Below are 21,745 nucleotides of genomic sequence, written 5' to 3' on the forward strand. Positions count from 1 at the left end.
TCACATGGAGTGAAGCATTTCACAGGGTGCCTCATAGGCTAACAGAGACTTAACTGGAAAGATACTCAAGTTGAACAAACTAAGTAAAATTGCTTTTTAAAAATGCAACTTTATTACTTTTTAAGAGGATATTTCAATTACAAATCTTTGTGAATCAAGTATAATAATCAACCAACAATGGATTTTTCAAAATGTAGTCAGGGTGAGACTCTGGTGGGTCTACTTTCTTAATGGCAATGATTTGTTTATAATCATCTTATTAATTTTCATTCATTTAAGTTAAAAAAGAATGTGCTATTAAATATAGTGCTATGAAATTTTAGTTTTATTGTGAATTTTTAAAAAATACATTATTAGTCAAAATCAACTTCTACATAGGTTCTGCTGACTTATTCTAATACGTCCCAAAAAGTGGAGTTCAAAGCTCTCCCCATAATTTGTTGAACATCTGAAAATAGGAAATTTAATGCATCATCATATTTGATTCTTCCAAGATTTGATTCCATGTTTTTCTCTTCCTTTTCCAAGTTAAAAAAAATAAAAGAATTACTTTAAATCCAAAAGAAAAGTGGTTTCAATAATACTTTGATCCAACAGGAAATTCTCCAAGTATCGAAACAAAACTCACTTCTAATAATTTTTTTCACTTCTAATTATTGCCAGTTTCTTTTTGATATATACTGAAATAATCCTAATTAGCTCAATTTCTCCATTTTTTGACATTCAGAATTCCACTGTAAAAAAATTTTATAAATATGAAAAGTAAAAAAAACTTTAAATCACAAGAAAAGAGAAAGAGTGAATCATCTTTTACTTGGAGCTGGAAATGCTTTGTTGCTTATACTGTTAAAACCTCAATAATTTTTTATTTTCCTTGAATGATTAGTTGAAGACAATAGATTAAAAGATCATTATGAGTTAAAATTTTGGGTTCTATTTTTATTTCCATGTTCTTGCCTCTAGTTGTATTTTCCCACCAACCAAATACTAAGATTTTTAGTATATTACTGGGCAAATGTTTATACAGGCTCAAGATTCTTGGATTAAAGGTGCCATAAAGGAAAATAATATTATTGTTATTACTCACAAGAAATAGTTTTACTGATGATTTTGGCAGGGATTGGCTGCCTTCGTGTTGGCTAGCAAAGAAAAGTCAATACAAATTCATCAAGCGCATTTTTTCTGCACCAGGCACTAAGAACACGAGAGCTTTGGGGCTTGTAATTAAGAATATTTTCTTTAGAAACTGGCAATCAAGGATGAACAGGCTTTCCCAATAAAATAATATACCTAATCTTAGTTGAATTCCTAATCAGATGAAGAAAGTTAATAGATAATGAAGACTTGTGGCTTGATTTTACTCTAGTTAATTCTATTCTTTTTTTTTTTTTTTTTTTGTCTTTTTCATTTTTACCGGTACCGGGGATCGAACTCACGACCGCCTGCTTTCAAGGCAGGTGCTTATGCCGCTGAGCTAAATCCCCAGTCCCCGTTAATTCTATTCTTTAATTCAGATGAAACAGAATAGATTATTCTTCAGGAAGTCTTTACAAATAGTTATTTCTCTGATTTGAAATCCACACATCCTTCCAGAGAAACTCATATAACAATGGCAATATGTCTGTAAACTACATGTTTTGAGACATTTTCATGGTGATGAAAATGTGACACTGATTCTTAGTGACAAAGTTGCTGTCAGCCCAAATTTCAGTTCAGATGCTTTCAGTCTCAGGTAAAAAGAGACCTTTATTAAACAGGCTAAAATATTTATTATCGCCCAGAGATACCACTTCTTAGGGCTCTGTCTCTATCTCACTGACATGTCATGTGGTTCTATGAAGTTTACATGTTTGTTTCATTCTCAGATGGACATCAAGATGGCTTTAGTAGTTCTGGGCATTGTATCCAGACATAATTCTATCCTGAGGATGAAAAGAGTCATGTCTTCATTGCAAATGTTTTGGTAGCAAGAAAATTATTTATAGCTCCACCTACCAACCTTCTTCCATAAACTCACCAGAATCAGTTACATGACGTTCCTAACCCATGCACTGAGAGGGAAGACCAAGACTGCTAGACTGCTTAGAGAAGATTCATGCTGGAAGAATGAGGCCATGGTATCTTTTCTTGATCAATATTTATTTTAAATTTCCAGAGCAGAAATCTGTCTTACATACAAATTCCATGATTTATTAATCCTCAATATATTGTAGTTTGAGTAATTTTAAAGTTGAGAATTTTTAAATAACCTAGTCATAAATAGTATTCAGTATTAAGGGTATTTCTTCTTAAGAATTAGTGTTTTTTGGATTCTAAACGTGGAATTGAAGGATATAACAAACAAAACAAAACCAGCAATGTGACCACAGCTTAAAATATCCTTATATAGGCTCTGGGACTTCTCAGCCAATCTTACTGTTCAAATGCCTAGGCGAAAAGGGGGTAAGAAGGGCATGGCAAAATGATCATTCCCATTTTAACTACAGCCTTCAACCTTTCTATGCCAAAACATCTTTCTAGTCAAGTTAATGAATCCAGAGTAATGAAAAGAGCCTTGCACAGGGACCTGGGGAGCACCCAGGTTTGCTATGTGCAGTGTGGTTCCTCATTATCAAGAAACTTATCTACGTCCTCTGAGGCTTAGGTAATGGATAATTATGTGGCAGGGTCTCTATTGCCTTTTTGCTTTGAGAAAATACAGTGTTGATATTGTTTTTTTCCTGCTACATTGCCTTGGAAGGCAGTATTGATAAAAAAGTTGTTTCAAAGAAGATAGCCTGAGAGCTACCCAGGACTGGGCCTAAGTGTGGAATAATTGCATACATTCTCCCTGAGTGATTCTGTGACTCAAGTATTGCTATTTATAAGGTCCAGAAGAAACACTGTGCCTAGATCTCAAATATTTTTCATCAGCATATATATGGGACAAACACAGGATAAAATAGTGACTCATTTATGGGAAAACAGAAGTAAAACAATATAGAAAACACTGCATTTTTCAGCTTTTTAGTTCTTGGAGCATTAGTATTTGCTCATGTGATCTTCAGACCATCTGGTGATGTAGAGAAAAATGCAAAAGCCTTTGTATTACAAATAATACATTTGTAAGAAACTTTAAAAGCCAGCAAGTGGTGTACAAATAGCTTTTAAGAAAGTGGGTTTCTTCTTGTTTTGTTTTAGTTTTTTATGATTCTGAGGATTGAATCTAGGCTGTCACATTGAGCTATGTCCCTGCCCTTCTTATTTTTTATATTGAGACAAAGTCTTGCTAAGTTGCCCTACAAGGGCTCAAACTCATGATCCTCTTGTCTCTGCATCCCAGAGTGCTGGGATTCATTTGATAAATATTACTGAATACCCACCCCTTGCCCTGCATGCTTACTGATGTCTTACTTACTGTATATGGAAACATGTTTATTTGTATCTTCTAGACAGTCTCTCTGATTTAAAAAGCTTTCTGTCTGAGATATTTTTGATACTGAGGTTAAGTGTCTTCTTTGTGGTCACAATTCAATAATTATTTCTCACATTTCTATGCTTTTAAAATAGGAAATAGATTGGAAAACTCGCTTTCTACCTGCTGAAGTCTAAAACGAGGCATGTCTACCACCATGTACTAAATTAAAGTAAAATGTTTCAAAGATCTAAATATTAAAACAGAAATATTAAGTCTACTGGAGACAAGGTAGGTAGAAATCTTATAAAGGTAGACAGAAAGTTCATGAACAAAACCCAAACCACACGGAAGTACTTCAAAGAATCAACAACTTGGATCTTCTCTCATTAGAAAGCATTTGCACATCAAAATTAATCTCCAACAGAGAGAAAAGACAACCCGCAAAATGGGAAAAATTTTAGCCAAATTTCCCTCAGACAAAGCACTTCCATCTAGAATGTATAAAGAATTGAAAAGAAAAATCAGGTGTCTTAAATTCAAAGACTCAATCCAAAAATGGGTATCTGAGATGAATACACACTTCTTAGATGAAGAAATACAAATATTAAATACAAATACATAAAAAAATGTTCAGCATCCTAGGTCATTCAAGAAATGCAAATTAAAACAACAATAAGATTCCATCTCACTTCAGAAAGGATGGCTAACATCAAGAAATCAAACATTTGGCTGAGTAACTTGGCAAGTTCGGATCTCCTCTACTCCAAAAAGAAAAGAAATCAACCAATAGCAAATATTGGAGGGACTGTGTGGAAAATGGAACACTTCTCCACTGTTGGTGGGAGTGTAGACTGGTACAACCACTGACGAAAACAGTGTGGAGACCCCTCAAAAAACTAGGATTGAAGGTCCCATTTGACCTTGCTGTTCCCATTCTGGATATTTTTCCAGAACTATGGGAAGCATCATAATGATATGATATTTACACATCCATGTTTATAGGACAGCTATATCTTGGAAACAACCCAAATGTCATCAACCATAGAATAGATTAAAAAAGATGTGGTCTTTGTATATGATGGAATACTCCAGGCTTTATAGATAAATGAATGCAGCTTGAGACCATACTTATAAGTGAAAAAATCAGACTCACATGTGTAAACGTCATATTGTTTCACTAGTGCAAAAAATGAAAGAATAAATAAGATTAAAAATGTACAGTAGATATTTTTAAAGTGAAAGGGGGAAGAAATTGCTCAAGAGGAAAGAACAACTGGGATGGGGAAAGTAGAAAAGAAAGAATAGAAAAGAATATGCATGTATGTATATATATATATATATGTATATATATGATACATATACACACATACAATATAGAAAATTATACTACTAATCTCTATTAGTTCATTGAAAATAAAGGTTCGTACTTTCATTGTTTGATCAGTTTTTCATTCCTATACCTTGTAAACTGAGCAACTACTTTAAAGATAACAATACAAAATATATTAACCATTGTTAATCTCCTATTATTTTGTTTTGAAATTCTGTCCATCACTTTTATTCTTTTTTCTTTTTAAAATAAAAATAATAAAATAGGTAAAGAATACTGAAGAACTAACAGACAAACTTCGACTGCTTTTCATATTATAACACCTTTTTGCCTGTGTACCTGGGGGCAATTTCCCCAAAAGTATCTGTTTCATTTAGGAGCAAAAATAGTGTATGATACTTCAAGGTTTTTAAAGTTGCTCTACGTACTTACCTATAAAATTTCTGTTGCAGGTTAACAGTGTTTTCCCACAATATTTTAAATGCCATCATTTCTTTTCTCTTAAACTTTAGTTTAAGCAAATTCGTCAGTATAATCCATTATTATAAGTCCTTGCTCATGCAAGACACTTAAATAGGGAAGGAACTTTCAGAATGATTTAACCCCTTTTCGTCTAAAAAAGAAATGCCTCGCTACGATGGAAACAAGTCCTGGCAGATAACAGTAAAAACCAATGCTTTTTCTATAAACTGTGATAATACTTGTAATTACTGTCACTTAAATCAAAATGATTAAAGTAAAATTATGTCCTTCCAGATGCTCAGCATACACTTCCTTACAGTAAATTAAAGTCACCACTACACGTTTGAAATGCCTATAATTTGAACCACAACTACAAGAAATGTCACTCATTTGTGAATTTATTAGACCATATGTTATTGCACCAAGCGTGGGTTTCCCTTCCTAAGACCCCTATTGCCCCCACTGGAGTAATTTTTAAAAGAATGACATTGGCCTATGCTCTCAGGTACTCCAGGAGTGAGGTACAGTAGGTTGAATGGGAGGGAATATACTTAGGCAACTAACAGATTTTAAAAATAGAATTTAGACCCACATTTGAACAATTAAAGGAATCTATTTCTCATAATAATGTTAAGATCGGGAAAGTTTATCACAAAGGAATTTAGGATAATTCTCAAACTGCATTTAAACAAAGTTTCCATTTTTTTCCCACAAATAAATACATATGTTTGACTGTGACCTGGTTTCCCTCAAAGATTCAATCTTCTTGGAGGAATAGACAGTTGGTTGTCAAGCAGCCAAAGGCTGAGGGAGACAGGGCATCTAGATAACTCACAAAGAAAATAATTACTCTTGGAATTACCAAGCTGGATTGCAATTGTGGATGGCTTTGAAATATTAAAAGATACTTTTAAATTTTCAGTGATTAATTTAGAACTAGCCCAGAGCTTGTTTTCTATACTATAGCTTCCTCGAGCATTTTAAAAAGCCTACAAATTACAGTAAATTGCCTCTTGGTTAAAGCCACCAAGAAACAGTCAACTTCCTATTATATGAAAATGGCTCTTTGTGCTAGTATAAATTAAAACTGGACTAAAAATTTTCAAGACTCAATTATAGTTTGATTATTTTTACCTTGGGAGGTGGCATCTATAGAGCAGATAATATATCCTTTATTTCTTTTTTTTCTTTTTCTTTTTTATTTTAAAGACTAAGACAAAAGAGGACATAACAAAGCAGATCAGAACAGAACAATGTAAGCAACACAGTATTTCACCAGGAGACAACTCTTAATTAACAGTAACTACCATAATGTCTCTTTCCTTGAAATAGTTAAGCATAACTTCATATACAATAGTGTCAAACATAACAAAATAGTATAAAACCATTCAAGAGAATGAAAGCATTACAGGATATTCAGAACCAAATAACAGAAAACGAACAATGGCTAGCTACTCTATTATCTCATTTTCCAAAAAAAAATTTGTTTATACAATCACACATAATACAATCCAATAAGATACAATATGATAGAACCAATGGAAACAGAAGAACAAAAGCATGGTAGGACTCTAGAGTAAGATGATATTAAATCAGCACTGGCTATTATAATGACTTGTTTTCTTCAAAATAGATGTTCATACCATCGCAGATAATAAAATCAAACAAACCAGGATAAATCCATTCCAACTAATGAATGCAATCATTATAAGGCTTCAAAGCAATATAATAGAGAATCATGATTACCATAAACTCTTATGTATTCTTACCATTACTTACTCTAGGGAAACTATATGGTATTTATACATGTGCGTTTGATTTATTTCGCTTATGAGTATGGTCTCCAGTTGCACCCATTTATTTATAAATATCTCAATGTGATCATTCTTTATAGCTGAGTAGTACTCCATTGTACAAAATTACCACAACTTTTTTATCCATTCCTCAGTTGATGGACACTTAGGTTGCTTCCAAGATCTGGCTATTACAAATTGTGCTGCTATAAACATGGGTGCACAAATATCACTGTGATATTTTCAGTTCTTCTGGGAATATGTCTAGAAGTGGAATGGCTGGATCAAATGGGACTTTCAATCCCAGCTTTCTGAGAAATCTCCAGACTGACCTCCACAATGGTTATACTAGTCTACACTCCCACCAACAGTGTAGGAGAGTTCCTTTTTTCCCACAGCCTCTCCAGCATTTGTTGTTGGTAGTTTTCTTGATCCTGGCCATTCTTTCAGGAGTGAGATGGAATCTCAGTGTTGTTTTAATTTGCATTTCTCTAATGAGTAATGATGATGAACATTCTTGAATGTATTTTTTTTTTTGTCTTTTTTCATTTCTATCGGTACCGGGGATCAAACTCACAACCGCTTGCTTGCAAGGCAGGTGCTTATGCCGCTGAGCTAAATGCCCCATTTTTGAATGTATTTATTTGATGTCTATTGTTACACATGGTTTGCTTGTTCTATCTTTATGTAAATGAGAAAAAATATTCCAGTGTCTAGTTTTTTTAATTTTTTTGATTTTTCACTCATTAAAATGTTCTCACAACTCATCTATGTTGTTGCTAAATAACATACTATCTTATTGCTATTTTTCTTTTTGATTGATAAGTAACATTTCATTGTATGAACATTCCAACATAAAATCCATGGATATTTCAGTTGTTTCCACTTTGGAGTTATTATGAATATAACCGTTATGGACATTCCTTAAATGTCTTTCTGTCATCCTAGTTTTCTATTTTAGGTAAATGCCTAAGAATAGGTTGCTGAGTTATATGGTTTTATTTAATTGTATAGACTATTTCAGATCATTTTGTAAAGTGGTTATACTATTTCACACTTGCAACAGAGTCTCTGAGACTTCTAGTTGCTGCACATTGCCATCAATACTTGATATTGTTGGTCTTCTAAAATTCTAGCCATTAACCCTCCAGCGCTTAGTGATTCATTTTTGGAATGCCTATAACAATGGAACATAGTGAAGTTTGTTCTTGTCAAATTCTTGTTTCTTGAACTTTTCTAGGTAACGTATGAATTTCACGCAAAAATTCGAGAAGTTCAATCTTTGGCTAAATGTGTTAAAATGGGTAAAAACTAGTATCTGATTTTTTTTCATTTTTTTTTTTAATCGGTACCAGGGATTGAACTCATGACTGCCTGCTTGCAAGGCAGGTGCTTATGCTGCTGAGCTAAATCCCCAGCCCCTAGTATCTGATTTTGAATGTAATTTTCATTTATAGAAATGTTGGCTCATGATGATGGATCACATATCATGTACTTAGTGATACTCTGGAAGAGTTGATGAAAATTGGTATTATTGATTGAAATCACCAATTAGAAACTTCTAATTGTGAATATTTTTTTGTCTTTTTTGTTTTTATCGGTACCAGGGATCGCTTCTTTTTTTGATTTTTGTGAGTCAGATCTGGTGAGATGTGTTTTACATGGGTTTCACCATTTTAATTAGCTGGTGATATTTGCCTATTAGCTCTCTTTGGCATCTGTAATCAAACCTTTCTTTCATTTCTAATTTTGACAATCTGTGTTGTCTCTCTCTGGCTCTAATTCTTTGTGATGGAATCTTAAAAATTTTCTTCTTTATCCTTGCTGATATTACAGTCTTTTTATTTGCCTGCCTTTTTCTAGTTTCTTAAAGTTGACATTTAGATCACTGATTTTTAAAGCATAACATGGCAATGTAAACATAAAAGCAATAACTTTCCTTCAAAGCAGTGCTTTATCCCATGGATTTTGAAATTCTACATTTTCATTAAGTTTTAGTTAGTTTCTCATTTCCCTTGGGATTTCTTTTCAACCCATGGGTTGTTAATAAATGTGTGCTTTTACTTCCATTTTCTTGATAGTTTATTTTTAGTTATTCATAAAGTAATTATTATGTGGTCAAAAACACACTTTTGGAAATTGACTGGTATTTAATTTATGGGCCATTGCATATCTTGGTGAACAGTATTTCATGTGTGCTTGAAAAATTTTGATTGGGAATAGCGCTATGTAAATGTTAAATAAATGAATTTGCTTGAAACTTTATTCAGATCTATATTCTGTGTTTTTGTCTAATCAGCTACCAAGAGATACTTGTTTAAATCTCCAGCTCCAACTGTAAATATGGCTGTTTCCCACCATCCCCTGATCTGCCAATTTAGTATTCATGAATTTTGAAGTTTTCATTAGTTAGAAAAACCTTCAGGGATTTGAAGATGTGATACAGTAAAATCACTATGAAATGTTCCTTTTTATGTCTTATAAAACCTTTTCTCTTGAAATACACTAATATTGCATGTTGATCTTATATTTATAATTTCTATAGAATATTTTCTCCCAAATTTTACTTTAAATCTTTTGTGGGCCTAAATGTGTTTCTTAAAGATTGTCTTTCATTTAGACTTACTATTTTTTTATCCATACCAGTAACTTCTGCTAATTGTATCGCTGAGGTCTCTTTGTATTTAATATGTTTTTTTATATAGTTGAGTTTCTGTCTATTATCTGTCCTTCAGGTTTTTATTTTTCCTATTTTGGGGGTCTTTTTTCTGCTTTATGTTAAATTAATTAAATTTTAGTGCTCTATTTTACTTCTATTTGTGTGTTGGCTAAACCTCATTAATTATTAATTTTATTACTATTTTTTACATAATAGTTTTAAGTTTAACAAAGTATATCCTTAACTTATAAACATCCATTATAGTCAATAATAAACTGTTTCATGCCTCCCACTTTGTAGCTTTCTACATTTTACTTTACAAATTATAATCTTGCGAAGATTATAATTATAATATAGATTGCAACAAATCATAAGAGTATGTAATTCCACTTACATGTTGTATTAATTTTCTATTGCTGCCATATGAATTATATCAAATGTAAAAGCCAGAGCAATGCAAATTTATTATTTTATAGTTTTTTTTGCTGGTGGTAATGGTGATGGTGGGTTTTTTGTTGTTGTTGTTGTTGTTGTTGTTCTTCAGGCTAAAATTATGGCATAGTTCTTACTAATGTAAGACCAAAGTCTTGGCAGGTTTATGTTGTTCCTTTCCATAAACTCTAGGAGAAAATGCACTTTCTGCCTATTTGAACTATTGAAAAACTCAATTACCTGGGATTATAGGACAAAGAGTCTCACTTTCCTGCTGGCTGTAAACTATGAATCATTCTTAGTTCTTCAATGATACTGCATTCTTAGCTTATAGTGATTTACATCTTCAAAGCCAACAGTTTCTGGTGACTTGAGTCCTTTTCATGACACATCTCGCTCAACCATTTGGCCTCTCTCTTCCATTTTGAAGAATACTTATGTTCGGATTGAGCCCATCTAGGACAATTCCTATATTCCGAAACTGGCCAACTAGCTACTGTAGTTCTCTCTGCAATCTGAATTTCCTTTGGTCATGTAATGCAATGTATTTGCAATTCTCAGGAATTACAGTATGGACAAGTTGGTGGGACCATATTCTGATTACCAGCCCTTCCTCTATCTAGATCTTTCTTATTGTAATTTCTTTCTCTTTTGTGTGTCACAAACTCCACTTTACACTTAATTGATTTTGCTTTAGTCAGTTGCCTTTCACAAAAAGGCACATATTATATGATTTCATGTGTTTAATATACTTGAATAGACAACTCCATAGACACAGAAAATAGATTAGTAGTTTCCAGTAGAGTGGGTGAGGTGTGAGAATGAGGGGTGACTGCTAATTAGAACAGTATATTTTTCCTAGAATGATTAGATGTTTTGGGGTTAGAGAGAGTAGTGATATCATGACCTTGCGGGTATATCAAAACTACTGTTTTTTGTACTTTAATAGAGTAAAATAATGGCATGTGGATTATATCTAAATTTTAAAAAATAAAAGAAGAAAGTTACCTGTCCTTGAAAGAAATTGCAGGTTAACTACATTCCTATCGGGTATCTTTTCCTTCTGGTTTGAGGAACAGTTTTCGCATTTCTTATGATAACCTGCTGTGGCAAATTCTCTCAGCCTCCAGTTGTCTAAATGCAATTTATTTCACTTTCCCATTGGAAGTTAGTTTTACAATCATAATAATCTAGTTTGATGGTTTTACTCAGCACTTTAAAGGCTTCTCTGTTGTGCAGCCTTCATCATTTCTTATGCAAAATCAACTGTCATCCCTAATGCTGCTTCTCTGTAATATATCTCTCCACAAGAGGCTTTGAGCATTTTGATATTTTTAATTATTTCATATATTCTGTCCCTAGAAATATTTTTCTTCATATTTTTACCACCCGAGGTTTATTAATTGTTATAAGCTGAAAAATGTAGTATTTTTCAACAAATTTGGGGAAATTTCAGCCATTTTGTGAAATATATTTAGCCCTCTTTCTGGGATTCTAATTATATAATATGGTATAACATTTTATATTTGTTCATAGATTCAGGTATTTGTTCATTTTTATTTAATATTTTTTATTTTCATTCTTCAATGGGAAATTTTCTATTGATATTTCCTGAAATTCACTAGTTCTTTTACTGCCTCCAATCTATTAATAATCCCATCCAGTGAATTTTTTAAATCTAAATTCAATACTTTCAAGACCAAGGGATTCACTCTCATGAATTCTTCTAACTGGTTTCACTTTGATTTCTCATTTCTTAAAACCTCTGCTATGTATTTTAACAATTGGTAAAATGTTATTTTCAAACTTTTGTTTTAGAATCTCCAACTTTTCAGTAGATGAAATATAGGTTAATATGTTTCATATCTTCACAGAATTCACCATAATACTGCCCGCATAATAGATGATCAATTTTTAACCTACTTTACTGTATATAGGCACACAATTTGGATTTTTAAATGTCTACCCTGTATTTTTAAAAGAGGACTTGCAAACTGCCTACTTTGGAGCTAGTTTGAACCTCTGGATTACTGAGTTCTATTATTAGCTTACCCTCAGCAATGCTAAGCCTGCTCAATAACCAGCTCTTCAATCCTTACCCCTTGCCTTGGTTTGTGCTCTCATTACATGCAAATCTCTCTGCCACTGTTATAGATTGTATGTAGATGTCCCCACAAAGCCCCGGATACTCATAGGTGGGGTTTTTTCAGAGATGACTGGGTCCAGAGTATGTGATACTAGAATTGATTTACTGTGTAATGCTAGGATCAAGGGCACTAGGATTAAGTGTATGAGTGCTCCCACCCTAAGTAGTTTGGATAAAATATAAAGGTTAGAAAGATTTTGTGGTTGTTCCTTGTTGCTTTGCTGCTTTTTGCCCACCAGGAACTATTTCTCCTCTGCAGAGCTACCTTGCCTTGGAGCCAGCCAATAATGGAATGAAATCTCTAGAAATTGTGAGCTAAATAACCTTTCCTCCCTTAATTTTGCACATTGAATATTTTGTCTCAGCAGTGAGAAAAGTAACTAAGACAGCCATTATAAGTACAATGTTCATACACTGATCATGTTAGTATTCTTAAACAGTACTTTATATATTACTCACTAAATTCCTTTAATATTTTGTGGGGTTTTTTCACTTATGAAGGCTACGTACATATATTACAAATAACTTGGAAATAAAGAGTAAAAACTATAATATCGTAAGTAAATACTGTCAGTAGTTGATATATTTTCTACTAATCACATTTTTTTAGCTCGTAGAAAGAATGAAAATATTTTAAGGCACAAATTATTTTCTTTTTACCAGGATATATATTCTCTAGAATCTCAGAGCGTAAGTTGTTTTAGAATTCTTTGAAATCACTTACACGTATCATCTAATTTTGCAGAAGAGGAAAATGGGGCTAAATGAGATTAAAGCCATGGAGTTCACTGCTCGATCAGAGGATTTTCTTAGGCAATGGTAAGGATTACTTAAATCCATGAATTGCTAACTTTTTAAAGCTCAAAAATCACCTGCTAAGTTTTAAAAATGAAGCTCTCAAGATGTTGTTCCAACGTTCTGGTGATTCTAATAACCTAGAGACTTGACCTTAGGAATACTAAACAGGTAAATATTTATCTAGAAGCTTGATTTTGATTCTTGCTAAAGCTTGGATACATAGGTCTGATCATATTAATGGGACTTTCTACCAGGAAGTATATCTGGAAACATTTCTCCATCAGTTATAGGTTGAGTGAATACTCTCTGTGAAATCAGCTCAATTGCCCTTTATGGCACTCTAACATATATAGTAATCAGTCTAGGGCGGTCATGAAGAATCCGAAAAACAGGGAATAAAAACACATATAATTACCTTGCCAAACATTAAACTATAGTTCAAACAGAATAAGTTAATATTTGAACAAAATTTCACATCTTATTTTTTTCAGTTTGGTTTAGGAATCTTTTGGCACAGTATGTGTTACTATACATTATATATCATCAAAACATGCTTACTTATAATATGTAGATTAGTACATATTTACAAAAATATTATTTCATTATTTGCCCTATTGGATTCTATATTTCCAATAGAATGTTGTAGAGATATGGTGATAGCATGCATCCTTATCTTATTCTTAATCTTAGGAGGAAAGCATGCAGTGTTTTGCATTAAGTATCATGCTAGTTATAATTTTCTTAGTTTTTAGCCTTTTGGTTTAAGGAATCATTCTTCCATTCTTAGCTTGCTCTTTGCTTACTTTTCAATTATCTTTATAACATTGATTGTCATGTAGGAACAAATCCATGGTATCTCAGATACAGTATCAAGTATGATCACACAGCAAATAATGAGGCATTTGTGTTAGGTGTTATTTTAGGCACTAAAAGCACAAGAAAAATACGATATGATCCCTTCCCTGTACCACTTTACAATCTACTAGGATAGGTAAACATGTAAAGAAAAGCTACATTAACATGACAACAGGGTTATATGAAAACACTGAGACTATTGAAAAAGAAGAACCTTACTTTAGTAGGGATTATAAAGTAAGGATTCACAGAAAGTAAAATTTGAGCCAAATTTTACAGCCAAAACTGAAGAAATGAAATATTGGGTTGAAGACACATTTTGGAAATGGATGTGTTGGTGCACACCCATAATCCCGGCATTCTGGGAGGATGAGACAGAAGGATTAAAAATTTCAACCCAGCCTAGGCAATTTAACAATTTAGTGAGACCCTTTCTCAAAATTAAAAAAAAAATATGAGGGAATTGGAGATGTAACACAATGCAAAAGCTCAATCACCAGTAACACACACGCACACACACACATACACACACACACACACACACACTCCACAGAGTTTGGAGAAATAAAAGAACATTGAACATGAGCCAACAGTGTTTCTCAGCAGGAGCCCTGAGGAAAAGTGGTAGTAGATCAATCACCAGGCTGGAAGGGGGTATCTCGGCGGATTCTCAAGTACAAAAGAGAAAGTGAGATGTTTATGAGGTCATGAAAATATTGGCCTCACATCCCACTCCCCATCATGACTTAGAACCAATTCTGCTAAGGTCTGTGATCCAAAAGATAGATAATTAGAAAAAATATAATTTATTTGTTCATCTAGATGCTAAAAATTTGAGGAGTTTATAGCACATTGCATCTCTAAAGGGACTAGTAGGCCCCATATTTGTTTTGAATTAGTAGTTTGAATCTTTAACCCATCTGTGGCATGGCTTTCTCAGGGTTCCAAACTGAGAATCAGTTAAATCATTCTTTTCCTGGTTTTGACCCAAACTTGTTTAAATCCCTGTCCTTTGGCTTTGAGTTCATTTGACTTCTAAAATCCCTATCTTGGCCTATGCTTAACTTTAACTTACGTTTAAAGAAGAATTTCCTTTAGTTGTGATTTTCTTATCAATACAACCAAACACAAAACACAATTGTAGGAGGTTTAGATCTGTGTGGATAACTTCTGAAGGCATGTTTAAGTGGATCATAGTACAATGCATAGCAAAATATCTTAAAGTATCCTGTTATCTCATCTATCATTCCAAAGCTTCTACGTTGTCATATCTACTGCCTAAAAAGCCCTTCACTTTCTTTCTCCCTTATAGTTTCTTTCTCAGTACTCACTGCTGCAGTGTACTCCCTGTTACTGTAGTGTACATATGAGGTGTGATTGAAAAATAGGGTGAATGTTTAACATTTAAAAAATTATTATAGTAAAAGACATATTGCCACTAATCCTCTCAAAATATTCCTCTTTGCTACCAGCACACTTACCCAACATTCTTGCCACTTTCTGACTCAGTTCTGAAAGTCCCGTTACATTCTCTAGATGTGCTGTTGGGACTGCCCCCAGTGTCTTGAGTTCATTCAAAATGTTTATCTTTCATGTTCATTTTGACTTTGGGGAAGAGCCAGAAGCTGCCTGGTGCCTGATCCGGGAAGCAAGGTGGATGACAATACACCATAATGTTTTTACAAACCTGTCTTTCTGCTTACTTGACAATAGCATTCACAATATTTTTGACAAAGCACATAAGGAGGAATTGTCCACCTTAAACTGGTTAAGTTCTTCTTCTTCTACAACCATGAGTTGTAGGAGAGAATCTGGGAATTGCATCTGGCTTAGTGAGTAGTCTTATCCACAGCTACTCATGGTCTTTCTTTGGTAACCATTCATGTATGAATGTGCGAGTGGCTGAGGAAACGATGGCCATGAATTCCCTACTGGTTACTGAGAATTTTTGACGCTTCCTATCCTGAATACTTTTTGCCTTGTTAGTGTTCTCCAGAACAAATACAAACACAAGAATTTGAGGAAGGCACACACATTCCTTTTAGAAAATTTCAAGATCTCACTGAACACACCTGAAAACAACAGATTTTCTGTCTCCTAACACAAAAAAGTGTAGAGGGAGCTAGAGAAGTTAGGTCTTTGAAAGAAAATTGGAAAGTACACTCTGCATGGAATATTTCTCTTTTCCAACCTTGTTCCACTCTTATGAATTTTCTCTGCTGTCATCCTTTAGATCATCTTCTAGACCCAAGTATACTCTTTTTGGAATCTGTAATTCTGGCCATTGGAGTTTTTTCTCCTAGGTTCTTTTTGGAGTCATGAGTTCAGGCTTCTCATGCTTTGCAGACCCCAAAGGGGGGAAAATGTGCTCTGGATTTATAAGTTGAGAGGATAGAAAATGCTTTGACTTATTTCTCCATCAGAAAGTGTTGTGGCCGATTTTCTCTAGCCCTAACAAGCAAACCAGCATTCATTTCTACTCAGTCTCTTCTTCAGGCCTACCCCAAAGGCCTAGTCTTACGTGAAGAACATCTATTTCATAGGAAATAATAATGCTAACATTATCATTGCTAAGGAGCATTTAGTGTGATGCTCACAACTAGAATGTGAGTTAGTCCATTTAGTGTGGAACACCCCCCCCCCGCCGCCACCATCAGCAACAGATGGCTTTAATCACACTTACATTATTTTCTCATGAAGGAGACCAACCAGAATGTATGTGTTAGGTCTCAGACCATTTTGCAATAATAGTTACAATTATTGATATCTAATTTAATTTGCAGACAAAATAGTATGTAATTATGACAGTGATTCACCTAAGATTCATATTCTTAAACATTTCATAAAGAATGGAAGGCTTGAATAGTAAGAAAATTGCTGAAGGTCTCATAAATGGTATGTAATGAAATTGAAATTTGAGCCCAGATCTATCTATCTCTAAACCCATGATTTTATGGTATTGTACATGACAAGGACAGAAAGGGAACCAAAGAGAATATCACAGGATCCTGGAATTTTAAAATAGATTTTCATCCATATGCTTATTAACTGGTTAGGGAAAGAGCTAAAGCAGAATTCATCTTCTTTCCTTCTTTCCTTCCTTCCTTCCTTTTTTTCTTCCTTCCATCCAGTATAAAAACCCCAATAATAATCACATAACAATCAGAAATCATAGAGTATAAAACTGCCTGAGACCAATGTCTGGATAAAAGAAACTATGAAAATATTCTATTGTTTTATGACCCCCGTTTAGAGTGAACATTATATTTATAGCTTTTCCCCTGAATACACATTAAGGTAATATTGAACTTTTGGTAAAAATTACACCATACATCTGTGCTGACAGCTTGTTTCCTGCACACAAATCTTTATCTGCTACTTTCAGCTTTCAATATTTTCTCCAAAGAGGTAAGGTAGGACATTAAAAGGCCCGAAAAGAAACATGAAACAGATGGAACTAGATTTTTGTGGAAAGTGACAGCCATACTGAATTTAATGGAAAACTAACCAGAAGGAGGCCCAAGAGGAGAATCTGTGAAGCATGCATAAGGAGGGCCTTGGCTAGGGCTGGAATCTCAAAACCGTCTAATATCTACCTTACCATTATTATGGGCTGTATTTGCAGCTGGGTGTTCTTTAAAATGGAGTATGAGATTAGTCATCAGTCCTGCCTATGATGTGGGAAAATAGTTTTGGCCATTGAACAGTAGTGATCTTTTCTGAGTTTAGTGTTTATTTCTTTTACTACCCATCAAGTGAAGAGTCTTGGGGGTCTGACCCAGGGTAAAGCCCCTAAGATCTGTAGTTAATCACTGGTTGTTCACGTGGCCTTGGAGTAAAGGGGAAGTAGATTTGGGAGAGGAAACAAGATATTGATATTAGCAAGCAAGAGGCTACTACAATTTTCAAAAGTCTTAATTCTAAGGCATTGCTTGACAGAAAAAGGGACTGATTTCTGTGGTGTCTGGTAATAGCCAAGAAATGAGTGTGTGTGTGTGTGTGTGTGTGTGTGTGTGTGTGTGTGTGTAGGGGGAGTTGAATGTGCAGAATGATACCATGAGCAGCATGGATATTAGACAACCTAGCTAATGAACATTTTTTTGTTTATTCAATCCTTGCCTCTCAACCGGATTATTTCCATCAGTATTTAAACATCCCTTGGTCTCCTCTGTTAGTAAGAAGCACCGTTTAATGTTCTTGCCTTTCATGTCAGCTTCCCCTTTTTTTTCACAATGAGATTTGTCAAAACTCCATGTTCACTTTTTCCATTTCCTCACATTCCATTAACTCCCCCAGAGACCCATTTCACTTGACCTTTGTTTTCAGTCTAACTAAACGGCTCTTGTGAGAGATACCTGTGTCCAGCAGGTTTCTAAACCCAGAAGACAATTTCCACTCTTGTCTTATTGATGTTCAGAGTACTAACCTCCACCTCGCCACCACTGATCACGCTCCCTGTCTTGAAATACTCTCTTCCCCTTGCCGCCCTTACCCCATCATTCTCCACTGGTCATGTCTTCCTTCAAACTCTGACTGCTCCTAGTCCTTGCCAGTTCTCCTCCTCCCACCTCTACACATTACAGTTTGGAAGAGTTAACATGCAGGCCTTTTTCTTACTTTATTCTCTCTGCCAGGCTCCCTCGTCTATGCCAAGAGCCTGCATTATCAGTGCTGATGACAGGCTTCTTCTCCAGGCTCTCCTCTAAGTGCGTTGGTAACAACTTCTCTTATATGTAACCTCAACCTCAGTTGGTTGCCTTACTTTTTCTCATGTTCACAGCAGATCCTTGACGAAGACCAGTGTGTCACTGCACTTTGTAAACAGAACAACTAAAATGCTGAGCTAAGCTTGTGTGGCTGAGTGAACCCCAAATATATGCACATCTCTTTTTTTGTGTGGTAATGGTGGTGGGGATTGAACTGAGGGCACTGCACATGCTAGACAAGCTTTTGATCTCTGCGCTTCACCCCCATACACTCACAGCCTTACACGCCTTTAATAGTGCTCAGGTCATTCTTCCTTTTGTGCTAAGTTTGACATGTTACCAAATCAAGTTCTGAGAAACTACTAAAGCAACAAAAACTTCCTATTTTTGTTGATTTTCCCATATGTAGCAGTGTATTGCAAATTAACCAAAATTTAAATTATTCCTGCTTAATAATTGAAAGTTTTAAACAAGAGTTAGTTGCTCAGAAGCATGAAAAAAATTCTGTATTGTATAGCAATATTTGCTATAGAGTTTATTATTATTGCTTTTCCTTAGCCTACACTTTAAAATGAAACTGAACAGAAACAGGTAAAATAAAACCTTCACCCCTTGACCCTCTTGATACCAGACAAGTTGAAATAATAGGTCTTGGCTCTAACAAAAGGCTTGAAGCAGGCAGGGCTGGAGTTAATGAGATCCTGTAATCTGATCCTTGGCAAAAGCAGACAGCTGTTCAGAGTCTTTGCGAACCCTACACCTTTCCAGATCGCTGCCTGGCAGAACCCGACCATGGTGGGTGCAGGCAAGTCCCAACACCCTGGAAATGGCTTTGCTGGTGTAAATAACAGGGATCTGTTACCATGAGATTACCTGTCTGTAAAACGCCTATTTATCTTCATTACATTGCTTTTGAGGAGAGGGAAAAGGGGATGAATCTTAGTGTGTGAGACCATGGAGTTAGGAGAAGAGAAAAGCACCTCTGACCCAAAGTAAAATCTGCTTTAATGCAGTGGGCTAGTTCAGCAACTGGATGAAGTCTATAATGCTGACTCTCACAGCTGAGCTTTCTACTGTTATACACAGGTGTCTTGCAAAGTAATGCTAGGATGTATTGACATCTATGATTGTTGCATCATCATGTTCATCCCTTAGTTTGAATTTGGTAACCTTAAATTAATTATTTAATTCATTCTCTGACCAAATATTTAAGTGAATACTACATGCCTCATATTATGCTAGACATGGGGTATAAAGTGATGAATAAAATGATCACTGAGCCTGACCTGATGGAGACTACAGTCTAATGGGGCTAGCAGAAACAAAGATTGTGATTATAAATTGTGAAAAATATTCAAAAATGGAGTATTCTAAAAGTAAAATAAAGTACAAAATAAGTTGTCACAATAAGGAATAACAGAAACCTTCAGATATAGATATTGACATATAATGTTATATATATTATATGATTATCTTTATTGCTATCTCTATCACTATCTCTAGCTCTATCTCTATATGAAAAGAGAGAATATATAATCCAAGATATAAAGAGTAAAATGGAGCTAGCCATACTAAAAAGCAATGAGGTGTGGATAACACACTATAATGTATTTTATTTTTATCTTGATTTTAATATAAATTGTATGAATTGCAAAATAGTTAATCAAAATCAAATGACCTCAAAATATGTAAAGTGAAAAATAAACACTTTTATGTTTCTCTGCAAAAAGTCCATCCTCTAGAAGGATGCATAATTAACAGATTGGGGTTTGAAAAATTCTCACTGGATCATTTCCAATCTTAGGGACAACACAAACGATAAGCCTCTTCCTTTGGAAAGAAAGAGAAGACTAACCCTCAAGTAGCACAGACAGAATATTAGCAATGTTTGAATATTTTTGTAATATCTTAGAATGTATCCAGTTGTATAATTTGTATCTGTGCATAATCAGAGGACTAAAGTTCTGTAAATCTATATTCTAATAATCACATTCCCAGATCTTTTAGAAACTTACTTAAAATAAAGTTTATAACAGTTATCTTTTTGATAATCAATAGAGGTAATAAAACTGTTTTACTTCTTGTTTTGGCAGCTCAGGCTCAGTTTTGGGTCATTCAAGTTGCTTTTGTTCATATTCGATTGATTTTGCAATAATGGTGAATACAGAAATTTTTAAAAGTTCCCAAAGTGGATACACAAGGCACACTACATTACTGAATGATAACAAACAGGTGATGTTTCAGAGTATCGAATCGATCACACTCACTATTTCACTAGATCAAAACTACACTTCAAAAAGACTGGGTTTATTTTAAAAGTACAGTAAAGAGGTCAGTTACAGGTTCATAATCTATCCTGTGAAGAGAAATAAATCCAAATTTCAAGAATAGAAAAAAATCGAACTAGCTCAACTTCGTGTTAAATGTGAAGTACCTCAGGACCATGAATTACTTGTTTCCTGACAGAGTGGTGCATTCAGTGTGCTTGAATTACCAGGCCTTCTAGGTCTCAGGGGAAGTCCAGCCACAAGGAAAGGGAAACCGCAGTCCGGAGACATATGTCCTCAGCTCCCCAGGGAAACGTATGCAACATTTTTGACTTATGTTTAACAGTTTAAAGAATTGTGAAATATAACACATGTGTAGAAAAGTGATAAATCTGGAGATGTGTTTAGTAAGTGAGGTGTCACCTCTGTGGCTATGAACCAGATAAAGAAACCGGTTACCAACATGGAAGCATCCATGTGTTTCTTTCTAATCTTGATCCCCTTCCTCCCTCAAAGGTTAGCGCTTTCCTTTTAAAATTATTGCCACTTTCCTTTTCTTATACTTTTATCACCGAAGTTTGTATCTTTAAACACTATAGTTATGTCTAATTTTGAAATTTAAGCAAAGAAATACTGCAATATCCTTCTGTGTCTGGCTTCTATCACTTGCTGTCACATAGTTGCATGTAGCAGAGATTTATTTTTTTCAGGGCTGTGAGATGTTTCTCTATGTGCTACCCAACAACTCACTTATCCTTCTGCTGTTGATGGGAATGTGGGTAGTTTCCACCTTTCACAAATAATGTTGCTAACACACATCTCCTTACGCACCCATACAAGAGACTACATAAGTGACATTACTGAATCATGCGTTATGCACATATTTAATGCTCGTGTTGG

This window comes from Cavia porcellus, unplaced genomic scaffold, assembly GCF_034190915.1.
Source record: "Cavia porcellus strain 051 isolate PalLab524CR breed Dunkin Hartley unplaced genomic scaffold, mCavPor4.1 scaffold_2, whole genome shotgun sequence".
Lineage (NCBI taxonomy): Eukaryota > Metazoa > Chordata > Mammalia > Rodentia > Caviidae > Cavia > Cavia porcellus.